At 47.0% G+C, this 12,893-nt stretch overlaps 1 long non-coding RNA gene across 1 annotated transcript in view; it reads left to right on the top strand.

Annotated features, from left to right (window-relative positions):
• The first annotated feature begins 3,012 nt into the window (after nt 1–3,012).
• LOC135420382 (uncharacterized) overlaps nt 3,013–12,893 on the top strand; it is a 249,349-nt gene continuing 239,468 nt past the window's right edge. The window contains exons 1-2 of the long non-coding RNA XR_010433501.1: nt 3,013–7,309; nt 8,451–8,747. This is a non-coding gene — a long non-coding RNA (uncharacterized LOC135420382). The remainder of the gene's footprint in view (nt 7,310–8,450; nt 8,748–12,893) is intronic.

The raw sequence follows: 12,893 nt of genomic DNA on the forward strand, positions 1-12,893 counted from the left end.
TGCATTAAACCCCACACCATCCTGGTTCACACACCATCCTGGTTGTGTGCAGTTTTTGGCTTCAGTGTTCAAAATAAATGTCAGAAAAGCTGTCGGGTCTCTGGTTTGGCTTCGACAGAGGTGTTATCCATTCCAGTGTGTCTCGTGCATATGGGCTGTGGGAGGGGAGCCCTGCTTTTGTCATCTTTGCCAGTGAGACAGACATCTAGTGTCCCTCTGCCAAGCCTGTGAGAGTTTTGCTTGATTTTTAAAGGGAGGTTGGTTTTTAAAGCTGCCTGGAGTACATGCTGTGCTGTCTGAAAGAGAAGTAGGCATTGAAGTTCTGGTCAGGGAAGATACAGGTTGGTTCTTTGGGAGAATGATTCCTGCCTTGTTTTGTTGATTCCTGCTACTGCTGTTCTTTCATGGTCACATTTGCTCTTTGGCAGGTTGAAGAACACATGTATTTGGAATACTGTGTCCTGGAAAGGTGAGTCCCTGCAAGAATTCCTTGGATAAGGCCTAGTTTGCCTTGGCCAATAGAAGATCTTGAAGCCAGATAGTCTACTAGACAGAGGTTGTGCAGGGACCTGCAGCACCCTAGTGCAACAAGCAGTAATCAAGATTAGGGAGATGATCTTTTAAAGTTTTGTTTGGAGTTTTGTATCAAGGTGAGTCTGTGCCTGGGACTGTGTATACACTGGAGAACTTCCTCATTTCCTTAAATTTACTATGTTAAAGAGGAGGTTGCTGAAATACTTCCTCCTTCTGCTCTTCCCTAATAGTTTAGAGACAGATTTAATGGTTTTCATTTGAAAAGGACCTAAGGAAAGAACTCAAGATATGCTTTTCTGTCTGACATTACAAAGAGACTTTCACACCTCATCTCCAGGCACTGCCAATTGTGTTGTGTCTTTTGTGACAGTTATCAAACAAAAACACCAGGTATTTCCTAGCACTGCAGGTACCCACGGGAGGTTCTGAGATGGAGCACATGAAAGGAATCTGAGACTGTGAGGATCCCCAGAGAGGTGAGTGGGAGGAGCAGGTTGCTGTGGCCCACATATTCCTGCATCGAGCTGGTGAGGAAGAGTTAACTCATTTCTGTCTGAGCTGAGCCTCTGAGCAGAGGTTGATTGACTGAACATTGGAAATCTTCTCTTCATGCCAGGTGTAACAAGGATCATCTGGTAGAAATGTGTGTCTGCCCAAGACACAGATCTGCCTTAGACATGCATTAGCACGAATGGAGTTTGCTGTCTGCTGGAGGAGCCAGGTCCCCAGTTGAGCAAAGCCTAACGGAAATTGGATCCAGTCCAGAATGTCTGGATGGCATATGATATTTACTGAAATATGGCATTGCTTGTGTAAGCAGCACACCCTTCTCCCTCACTCTGGAAACCATCTGGGCTTCATGTGCGAGCGGTTAAAAGCCGGAGCAGGAGAGCATCTGATGCTCTCTGGCTCTTGTGATGTTTCCCTCTCCGGCCCCCCTCCATGGGTGTCCCTGCATTTGCAGGCATGGGAGTCTCAGCCATGCCCCAATGTCTTCTTAACAACCCACTGAGGGTTTTCTTCCCTTGTTCTGCCATGGTTGTAAACAGGGTATGGTTGTATGAGGAATTTGTGTAGGGCTTTACTGACAGGGTAGGAGGCAAACTCTTGCCTAGGCCAGGATACAGTCATTTTGCTGGCCAAATCTTCTTTCATTTCTAGCTGGGTCCACAGCCAGTAACTTTATTGACTCTACTGATTTTCATACAAGCTGGAGTCAAAGCTCTTGGGAACAAGGAAGGATTATTTGGCATGCCTGTGCACTTGCATAGCAAGTGTTTTCTCCAAAGGGAGCTGAGCACCCTTGGCAGAGGCTTGGGACTGGGCAGAGACCCCTGTTCTTCACATGGCCAGGCTGAGAAAGGATTTGTCCAGTTGCTGCATTGTAAGGGCAGAAGAGGACAGGGGAGTACAGGAGATTGTCCACTGCTTTCCTGGAATAATGCAAGTTTGGCTGTGCTTTTCATTAGATTTTGGGAGGGGGTTTAGTTAAAGGTAGGACCTCTGGGGTGGGGTTAGGGTTTCCTCCTCTGTTTTCGAGGCTTTCCTTGTAGCTTCCTCTCTGTCTGTGTATGCACACTCTGTGGGTTTTGTTTCTTAGAGGGAGCATCATATGACAGCGCCAGCATCTCTGATCTTTCTGGCAGACTGATCCCTCTTCCTTCCTGAGCTTGATAAACAGTCCAAGAAACTGCGCCTGTGTGTGAGTGCATGTACGTCTTTGAGACCACAGCTTGCTTCTCCAGTTCTTGGTGTGGTTTTCTATCCTTCCGTTGTAGTTTCTGGTGTTTCTCTGCTTTGCCTTCCCATCTCCCCTCCTGCTGTGGTTTACCTGCTGCTGCTTCGCATGAGGATGTGTTTGAACAACCTGTTTCTGAGAACTCTGACTTGTGCTCCCCAGCCTCTCACCCTGGCACAGGGTTTCTGAGGTGGTGGCTTGGGTTTCAGGCCCTCTTGACAATATTCAGGCCCTCTTGACAGGCTGAATTCAGCCTGTCCTTTGAGTGTTGGTAGTTTCTCCCTGCAACATGGATGCTGTGGCTTGCAGGTAACCCAGATGCCCAGTGCAGGCAGATGCATTGTTGGAAGAGGAATGCCTTCTCTGTGTGTCTGTGCAAAGCACTGTAGCCCAGCAGAGCTCTGGTTCAGAGTAGGACTCTGATGTGGTAGCACAATGTGAATTGTTCCCAGACTCCAGCTGTCTTTGGCCTAACGTGGCTAAAATACAGAGAGGCACTAAAGCAACCTTTCTTGCTTCCAATCCCAGCAGCTTGTGCTTTTGTGGCCAAAGAATCTGCCTCCAGCAACATTATTGCTGCTGGAAAGTGGAAATGCCCTGTGTGGAGACACCCGTCAAGGCCTGGGAGGGTCTGGAGGCCTAATCTTTGCACCTCTGCTCTGAGAGGGTCTTGTGGGCTCATACTTCCCAGAGCCCCTTGGAGTTGTGGAATCTCTTGGGCTGAGAGGGGTGCATTTGAATCTCATTCTCCTCTCTAGATCATTACCAGATCTGAGTTTCCTGCATCAGGCTGGATTAGCCTTGCCCTGTCTCTTCAGCTCTCCCAGTTGTCTGCCCATTTCCACAAGTGTAGCTGATGATTGAGAAGTGATGTGGGCTCGTCCTCATCCTCCAGGGTAGGAGGAAGGTTCCCACTTCTGTGTTCTCTTCCTGTCTCTTGGAGCCTTGGAGAGATCCGGCAGCTCAGCATTCAACACCAGCATTTAAACAGGTCACTGCAGTACCGAGGTACCTTCTCTGCCCCCTCCCTTCCTTTTTCCTGCTTTGGCAGATTGCCTGGCCTGATTGACTGCATTTTGATTCATCTCTGATATTTAATCTCCTCCCTGGAGAAAGATGGGCAGGAGAGATGCTGTTGCTGCCCTGAGGTAGGAATCAAGAGCTGTAGAGTGTTATTTCATTCAGCCCAAGAAAGCCCTCTAGCAGCACAGAGGACATGTTGTGCTGCAGTGAAAGGCGGCTTTGAGAGATCATGTAATCTGCCCTCGCCTGGCCTTGTGCTGTCTCTTGCTGTAGGACTGGAATCAAAATACCATCTCAGATACTGAGCCCAATTGATTGGAGCTGTTTCAACCAATTCCATCTCTGTGTTCTGGAGGAAGACCTTTTTCCCCCTCCTTCCCCATCCTGGTCAGATAACATCCAGGAAACTCGATGTCCAGACAGGAGGTTTGTCTTTTGCACGGAGGTGACCCTGTGAAGGAGGCAATCAACTTCAGAGCAAGTGGGGCGGGTGGGCTGAGGATGTTGGAACAGGAGAGTGACAGGAGGGAGCAGGTGAAATGATGTCCCCCATCTCTCTCAGCCAGAAGGGTTGTTGGGGTCAAAGGCTTGGAATACAGATGAGCAGCTGTGAGGCAGAGGCTGGAAAGAGCTTTTTTTGTTCGTGCTGAATAATGCTTGGTGCATTGGCTGCCTGTGTCTAGCTGTATGCTGTCCTACAGGGATGAGAGCTGTGCCCTGTTGTCCTTCCTCTTCCTCTGTCCCTGGGATTTTCCACTGGGTTGATGCCTCTTAAGGCTGTGCTGCCTCTGGGGCTCTTCTTAAAGGACACTGACTGATGATGGGCTTTGAGGCAGTGAGGTTTAGCCTCTTCTCTCACATCTAGAAAGGTGTTTTTCTTTCTGGTTTGCCACTGCAAGAGAAGGATGGGGGTTCCAAGAGTTACTTGGGCCAGTCTTGAGTGAAACAGTAGGGATCAGAGCTCTGATACAGGTTGAGTTCTGCCAAACAAGAATTTCTGTGCTCTTCCCTGTTGCCTGTGTCCCTTGGCAGAAAGGAAATAGGATGAGAGCTCCCACTGAATGTGCTAATTTCTCCTGGGCCATATCTCTCCAAGGTCACTCGCTTGCAATTGCATCCATATGGGTGGTGCCTCTGCCTAGCTGAGCTCTTGGAAGCCCACCAGGATACAGATTTCATGTGACTGTGAAATACAGAGAGTTTATATGGCCATGTAAAATGCTACTCTTTACCAGGATACAGCCTCCTGGGGCAGGTCTGTGAAGGGAGCCAAGTCCTATGTCCTACTTAATTTCTTCTGACCACTGCTGTCCTAGGCCAGCTAACATATCAAAGGCCTGTTGAGAGCAGGGGCCTGTGATCTTTTTTTGCTTTAAGTGCTTGTTTCTGTTTGTTGGGAGTGCCTGGTGTCTTCAGGGAATGGTGGTAGGAGGTAGTGCCCTCAGCCTTGGCTGTGGCTGTGCTCCCTCCTGATACTCTGTACAATCTTCACTGCCCCAGTACTCTGGAGGAAGCTGACTGCAGCTTTATTTACATGCCATGGGTGGGGATATAATAAAAGGAAATGAAGAAGCCCACACTGACAGCAATGGCTTTTGTTTGTCACCAGCAACACTATGAGTCTGGCCTCACTAAAAAGCAAATACTGAATGGCCAGCTGCCATCCCGTCTTGGGCTCTGGCTGTATGCTCTTGTCTGGATAGAGGAGCAGAATTAGGCCCATTTTCTCACTGCAGGTCCTGCTGCATAAGGCAGTGGGAATGATGTGATGCTCTTCCCCAGGATTTAGCTTTGGATGAGGCACGCATTTAACCGCAGTAGGTCGGGCTCTCCAGGCGTTCTCAGGGTAAGACCCCCTCCTCTTTCCAGATGGTGAAATGTCTCTGAAGAGTTCTCACTCTGGATAGACTTTTTTATTTAACTGCTTGGCCTCTGCCCAAGGGAGTCTGTGTGGCTTTATGGGAAAGGATTTTTAGTTGAGCAGAGCAGTGTTGTGCACGTTTGAACATGTGTACCCAGTGGATCATTCAGCTGGGGATGGAATTGCTCTGTTGACCGCAAATGTTTGTGCATATGCATTGATGGCACTTATCTGTACAATTATAATCCTTACTCAGTTGAAGCTTCTGGTTTTATACATCTGCTTGTTATTCTGTTAAACCTGTTACCACCTCCTTTCCTGCTGCATCCTCATCTTTATCATCTTGTACCATGCACCCAGTTGGAAAGCGGCTGTGCCACTGGGCCTTGCTGCCCAGCTGCACTTGTGGGAAATAAGTGATTTCCTTGGGGTGGCTGAGTGGTGGAACAGCAGGGATGAGGACCCAGACCCTCCCCTTGGGGCCCAGAAAGGATCATGATTTTTATATGGCTCCCTGAAAGGATGTTTATACTTGAATCTGCAGGGAGATAAACTAGATCTGACTTCCAGGAGAACAACTTTTTTACTCCTTTTTTCTTCTAAATGGATGGGAGGAAGACTGGATGAGGAGAGAAGGAAGTATTCCGAGGTGAGCTGAGGGTGGTATGGGAGTGGTGAGGGCCTGTTGTAAATCTAAGGAAACACAGGGAAGGAAGCATGCAGAAATAGTCTGGATCCAGTTGATGGGTTGTGCATGGCCCCTGCTCTGAAAAGGTAATGTAAGTGCAGTGTTTAGTACTCTGAAAAAGCATCCTTGTACTGTAGCATTTATCAAGGCTTCAGGTCATTTTTCAGTCATACCCTAAATCCTGCTTTATGACCTTCAGGAAACTCACTGTTACCTGTATGTGCCTCAGGTCTTCCCCCATCTCTCCTTGGATGGATCAGTTCTCTCCATGGCAGCATCTTGCTCTTGTGGCCTGAGTACAGCCCAGGCTTTGGGGTGGTAAAAACTCACAGCCTTCGTGGCTAAAAGCTAAAGCTTCCAAAGGGTCTGAGCTTCATTCCATGTGGAGGTACATCTGGGAGCGAAGGGGAAGATGTAAGGAAAACTTTTGGCTGTAAAATGTAGCAACGTTTTTTGGGTTTTTTGGTTTGGTTTTTTTTTTGTTCAGCGCTTTTTTGGGCCAAGCAAGGCCCTGACTGCTGCTGTTGCTTCTCTCTGTCAGCTTCTTCCATTGGAAACTCCAGTTCCCTTCTCTCCTCTACCTTGGATAAATAACTGCCATCTCAAGACCTGCAGGAATGCCAGATGGAAAGTGTTCTCTTCCTTTCAGCCTGACTGGACACACAGGGCTCATTTACACCTTGCTGGCAAGTGTTAGTTGTTCAAGAGGACTGGGCACTGCCTCCTCCACGGGAGTGGAGAGAAGCCAGGCTCCAGGACACAAAAGAAGTAAAGGAGAAGGGATTTGTGTGGCAGATGAATGCAGTTGATGTGCCAGTGCTGGCAGTGCAAAGGTGTTCTGTAGATCCTGAGGTGCAGAAGACAATCTGCTCGGCCTCCCAAATATGCTGGTTTTGTTTAGGCCTCTTCAAACACTCCTCAGACATCTGTTTCAGAGCAACTCTCACAAGCAAACACCTCAGGGAGGAAAATTTAACTTGCCACAAGTTTGAGGCTACAAAGCAAATTAGTGGCATGGTTTGTGATATGACCAGAAGATGTAATTTCTCTGTCTGTGCTTGGGCACTGGTGGGTACCACTAATTTTCCAGGGACAGATATACCTTAAAGGGAAAAACAACTCTGTTCTTGTAACCCATTCAGCAGCAGCCTTCTCTTCTTGATATAACCACTTAGGGTGCTTTTAGAAGGAATGGGGAACTGGCAGTGGTGGGAATGCCTACAGGAAAAAAGTCAGAGTGTGGAAACACACTGGTACGCAGGAGGAGTAATATGGATGGCAGCAAGATGCCCAGGAGGCCACCTGTGTGCTAAAACCTCTCCCTGGGACACCAGCAGCCTTTGGTAGAACTTTGGTAGAAGCAGAGACACAAAGTGCAGAGTGATCCTAATCTACAACCCTTGTGGAAGCAGCAGAAAGAGAACTTGTCCATCATCAAGCTATTTTCAAACAGCACAGCTCTTAGGTAAGTGTCTGTGATAACATGATGGGTTTTCCTCTCTCTTTACAGGATCCTCTTACTTGGATGATGTAAATGAGGTAAGTGCTAAATGGCATCACAGTCAGCTTGGCTTCCTGCAAGGCCTTCAAAGTGACAGAGAGGCACCTCGGGACATGGAGTGGCTTTGCAATAAGACCTGAGCTTTTGCTCAGCAGTCCTCTACCTGCTGAGTTTGAGAGGTTTATGCAGGGGCTGTGGTAGTGATCGAGGCCAGATGGATGCTCAGACCTGGTTCTCCCTCACTTGTCCTGCCATCAGGTGTTGAGGTGTGGGCTTGGACCAGTCTCTGTGGATTGGTGAGTTTAGCTCAGGCTTAAACACGAGGGAAATGAGATCACCCATTTCTGCCTCTTCTCAGGGCCCTGCTCCAACAGGCACTGCTGTGCTGTGCAAGCTCCAGAGTCCTGGGGCTGCTCCAAGGCCGCCAGCCTTGCAGAGGAGAAGATGGTTTTATTTAGTTTGCTTATATGAAGAAAAAAAGTCAGTCAAAATAGGGATTAGGAAAGGGAAGGGGGGAGCAGGAAGTCTTCCTGTTGGCATTTATTAGAAGGGAAATGAATGTTTTATGTTCAGGGGCCCTGCTGGATGTGCAGTGCTCAGGGACAGTGGTCTGGTAAAAGCCTCCTGACTTCTTGAGTCGGTGGTGAGAATTTGATCTGGAATAAGCAAGAAAGGGCTAAATATAGAAGCCCCTGGCTCCCATTCTGTGATGGTGGCTCTGCCCTCACTGCAGTCCTGGAGGCAGCGAGTTCTGCCTATTGTTCCGGTCACATTCCTGTGTCCCACGATGGGGCCTCTGTGATGGAATAAAATGAAGAGAAACAGATGGGAAAACAATAACCCAAGGAACGGGCCCTGAGCTTTGCTGGAAGCTTCCAAAACCCATAAATCCCCAAATGCATTTCTGCTGGATTAGGGAACTGAAGCAAAGCAAGGGCCAAGTACTTCCCTTCCTGTATCCCACGTGCTCTTATTGCCCAGAGACAACTCCAAGGGGGCTCTACCTTGCAACAAATTGTTGTAATGGCACCTCTTTATCCTTCATATTTTAATTCTGACAACTTCCTTGTCTGTCCTTTCTCTGTACTCTCTTTTTGTCTTGCAGGCCCGGGGAAAAACTCACTGCACAAGGAGCGAGCCCACCTCTTCATCCTTCTCCTGCACCACTGGACTGGCTGCAAACAAAACAAGGGGCCTTGCAAGGCAGTGGTGTAGTCCCTCCAATGTGCTGGGAAGTGCCTTATAGAAAGGAATGACTGGGAACCTCTTGGAAGGAGAGAGGGATTGATGAGCACTGAGAGGGAACATGACCTGCCTGAAATGTCATGTCTGGTGATCATGAAGGTTTCAAAGCGATTGGAAATCCTGGCTCAGCCACAATTTCTTTTTGGTTTTGTTTGAAGTAAGTGCACGATGTTTTCCTCTGCATATTGGTGCTATCTATGTATCCCTTCCTTAAGTGTGTGTGTGCAAAACCCTGGGTGAGCAGCAGGGAAGATAGATGATTCCAGAGGTGCATGAAAGAAGTTTAGTGCTTTCTGCAGAACTCTGCTTTACCTTCCAGAAAGCAAACAACTTGTTTACTCACCTACCTGTCTGTGAATTGGCTTCGCTCAAGCTCTTCCAAAAACTACAGCTACTTCTTTCCCTGACAGCCTCTTTGCTGCAGTCCTTTTGAGACGAAGCAGTTCCCCAGGGGATTAGATCAATGTTGCAGCTGGCCCAGGGAGAGGCTGAGGCTGTGCTGTGAGAAGCAGGGGACAGGATCCTGAGTGAAGTGAAATGAGGTCTTGGTGTGAACCAACCATCTTGTGAAAGCTTATCTTTAGGATCTGAGGCAGGAAGAACTGCACACACTGAAGTCCTGATGTTACAGCATGGGAGCTACATTTTTCAAAGCCAGATAGGAATCTATATACCAGCAATCTTCATCCTTGTTAAAATTCCCCTTTTCTCTCCCTAATCCTTTCCCCAAGCATATATTCTTTCAGTCACCCTCCTCCCTGGTATGTTTGCTCTTTCCAACCACTGGTCCATGTTAAACAGCTGTTGCTGCTGTGAATGGAGAGATGCAAGGAAAGGAATGGTGAAAATTTTCATGTGCTGAAGAGGCTACTGAAAACAGCAGCCAGGCTCATGTTCTGTTATTAGCCTTTAAATTAGGCCTCATGTTACTCAGGCAGTTTCACTTGCAGGACACAGGTTTTCTCGTTGCTATACTGGGGGGTATTTTGTACAGACAGATGTGTGCTCCGGGATTGTAATTGCATAATTCATTAACTTTATTGTTCCTTTCATCTGAGTGGGGATTTTTTTTTTTTCATTGAAATTACAGAGTGTTTATGCCCTTCTGTTCTTTGTGTACATAAACCACACAGGAACCTCCAAGTTGCTGGTAAAAAGTGATCTTGAAATCGACACAAACCACTGTGTTGAGCGCAGGAAAGTGCACTACTTCCTCTGACCCAGTGTTCTGCTGCCAGAGTCATTCATGTCCTGCAACCCCTGCTGTGCTGCAGCGCTGGGATGCAGCTGATGTGCTCTTGTGTCTCTCCTTCTGCAGCTGGGGGTGAGGAGCACACCCAACAAAGTGTATTTCAAAGGCAAGGAGAGTCAAGTGCAACTGGCCCCTGCTCCTGTTCATGTGTTTATTTGTGCCCCCTTGCAGGACTGTCCTCAGAAGGAATGCTGGGATAGGGAATTGCTCCTGCCAGCCCTGTGGTGCCACAGGAAATGAATCTTTCTCTTTTGTTACCCACCTTGGCTCTAACTAGGCATGCCCTGCTTCCTGCTGAACAAGGGATCAATGGAGGTAGACTTCATGAGGGACATGAAATAAGTCCTCCTTTCTTTGGGCTTGGAGCCACTGAGAGCCTTTTCATGCCCTCTGAATGGGATATGGGAGGGAACAGGGGAGGAGGAAAAAGAATCCAGGCTGATTTTCTGTTTCAGAATCTGACTCCCATTCCTGTTGTTTCAGGGGAGAGTGGTTTACACCACCAGTCAATGACCTTTTCTCAAATGCAAAGTAAATATTTTCTCAGCAGACAAACCATTGTGGAAGCAACAATAGAAGGCAGGGAGGTGGCAGGTATCTGGTACCTGCCAGGTTAGGTCCTGGGGTGGATAACACCGGTGAAGCCAATACAAAGAGACCTCTCTAGCTTTTAGAGAGGGAACTGTCCAGTCTTTCCTCCCCCTCGGCAATGATGTACTCTGTCCCACTGCACAGAGTTGGGAAGAGCAGAATCTGGCTCACACAGTGAGGAACAAGGAAAGACAAGGCAGGGTCTTCAGTAGATGTGAGCTCATCTAGCTCCAAGTTGAAGTAAGGAGAGAATTCTCCTGTTTGCCTTGTCTCACTCCTGAGGTACCAGCTAAAGCTTTTTGTGTGTGTGTAGGTAAGAGTCACTCCAGTCAAATACGGTTACTGTGAAGAGATAAAAACCCCAAACCAGCACATAGTAGGGCATAAATGGTTGAATCCTCAATTAATCATCTGCACATGTGGAAGAAAAAAAAATGTTTGGGCTTGAATGAAGTATTGAATTCCATTTGGGTGGGATGATGATCGGTAATGCCACACTGCAGAGTTTTGTTTTGGAAACAAACCGGAGTCATCTAATTCCTTCTTAGCATTGAAGCCATTCTGTAATTTGCAATTTGAAAGTGCAGCTTGGGGGAGCTGATTGCGTTTCTCAGTGCCTGATCCTGAAAGTGAACTTATTGATTTCAGGAGCCAAACTGAGTGTGAGCAGAACTATCTTCACATTCAGAGCCCAGCAAACCCTTCGGGCCTCAGGAATATCGTGGCTGGAAGGAGCTGTGAGGTCTCATTGCTTTTACAGACAGGGGCTCTTGGCTAAGAGGTCCTGTGGGTGATTGCATTGTTGCACATATGGTCTGTACTGCAGGGAGAAGGAAAATTTTCTTTTGCGATTTTTTTTTTTTAATAGCATTAAAACTTGCTATAGCTCAGCCCCCAAATGCCCACTTCATTTTTGAAATCACAGTGGTATTAAGCCCTCTTCCATGTGGTTTTGAAGTAGATTCTCTAAGAGTGTTTTTACCATTGATATGGGTAGTTCGGTTTGCTTTAGAGCTCCACACCATCTCAGAACTAGTTTGTCTTGAAGCAGGAAGGATTCTTGATGCAGTCCCTCAAGGCCTCATTGTGCTTGTCCCTGCTCAGTCACAGTCCTTAGCTAGAGGTGTTCACTTTTTGGAAGGAGTACTGAAAGGAGCGACTTGCCCCAGGACATGGAGCTGCATGGTGAGAGCAGACTGTAGCTCTCCTGTTGCTGGAGCCAAAGGCTCAGCCATCAGCCAGTCTCCTCCCTGCTTCCTTGTGGAGCCCAAGCCTGACCTAGCACTTGTGTTGTTGATGCCACTGAGATTTCTACTTGCAGCCTGTGAATAACCACGTTTGTTGTTCCTTTAGCAGTTGTTCATCTTCTGCAATGAGGAACAGACAGAAAAAATTGAGGTTTGGCTTGTTCTATTTATAACTCAAAGCAATGCTGTTCCTGCTTAGGTGCTTTAACTTTGGAAGATAGGGCCTCCACTTTCCTGTTATTGAACCACACTTTAAGTCAGGAGAATCCTTTGTTTTTATTGTTTTTGTTGGCAAGTGAATGACACTTACTGTTACCTTCAATATCATATTGATGCATGTGTAGTTTTTAAAAAACAGTAGCTACTGTCCAGTCCATTCTGCCCCTTCTCATGTAGCAAACTAATATTTTATGTTTGGCCAGAAAAGCAGCTGTGAATGAGACAGACACGTGAGACAGAGCAATGGCAGATCCAGCTCATGGTGTATGTTACCAATATGAATAGCTTACCCCTTCCTCCTGCTCCCTGTCTTTCCTGACAAGAGTAATGGAAAGTTAAAAGAATTCTTTAACATATGATAGATACTTAAAGAAACACTTCTTCCTGCAAAATGTGTGCATGGTTATCGACATCGTAAGGAAGAGCATTTTGTCTGGCTCCTGAAGGATGAGAACTCATAAAGCAGTAAATTACACCAATATAGAAGTTAATGTACTTGGCTTTAACACGGATATTTTACTGTTATTATCACTATCAAAAGTGACATCCATCACAGTGACATGCACCCAGAAAGGAAAAAAAAACCTGGTGTAGTTGTGTTTAATAACCCCAATTACAGAGCTTTTCTAATGCCTTTTTTTATAACAGTTTTGCAGTTCCGCATTATCTCCTATTAGTGTGAATTCTCTCCTGTCTATAAATTTCTCAGGATTGCCTCTTCCCCTCCACTTTCCGTAATCACCATTTATTATCCACATGCTTCCCATAAAACAAGGCTATAGGTGATAAAGAGAGATTGACGCTGACCTAGATACAGGCCCACCCTCAGCTTTCTTCTTTCCTCCCCCTCGGCAATAATGTGCTCGTTACAGTGGTGAGGAGGCTTTGTTAAACGGTTCAGCTTCTCCCAGCAGTGGGTGCTAAAAATAGTCTCATTAACTGAAACTTTACTTGATCAGCAAAGGAGCTCTTGGGGAAGAGGTACCAAAATGGA

Source organism: Pseudopipra pipra, chromosome 11, assembly GCF_036250125.1.
Source record: "Pseudopipra pipra isolate bDixPip1 chromosome 11, bDixPip1.hap1, whole genome shotgun sequence".
Taxonomy (NCBI): Eukaryota; Metazoa; Chordata; class Aves; order Passeriformes; family Pipridae; genus Pseudopipra; species Pseudopipra pipra.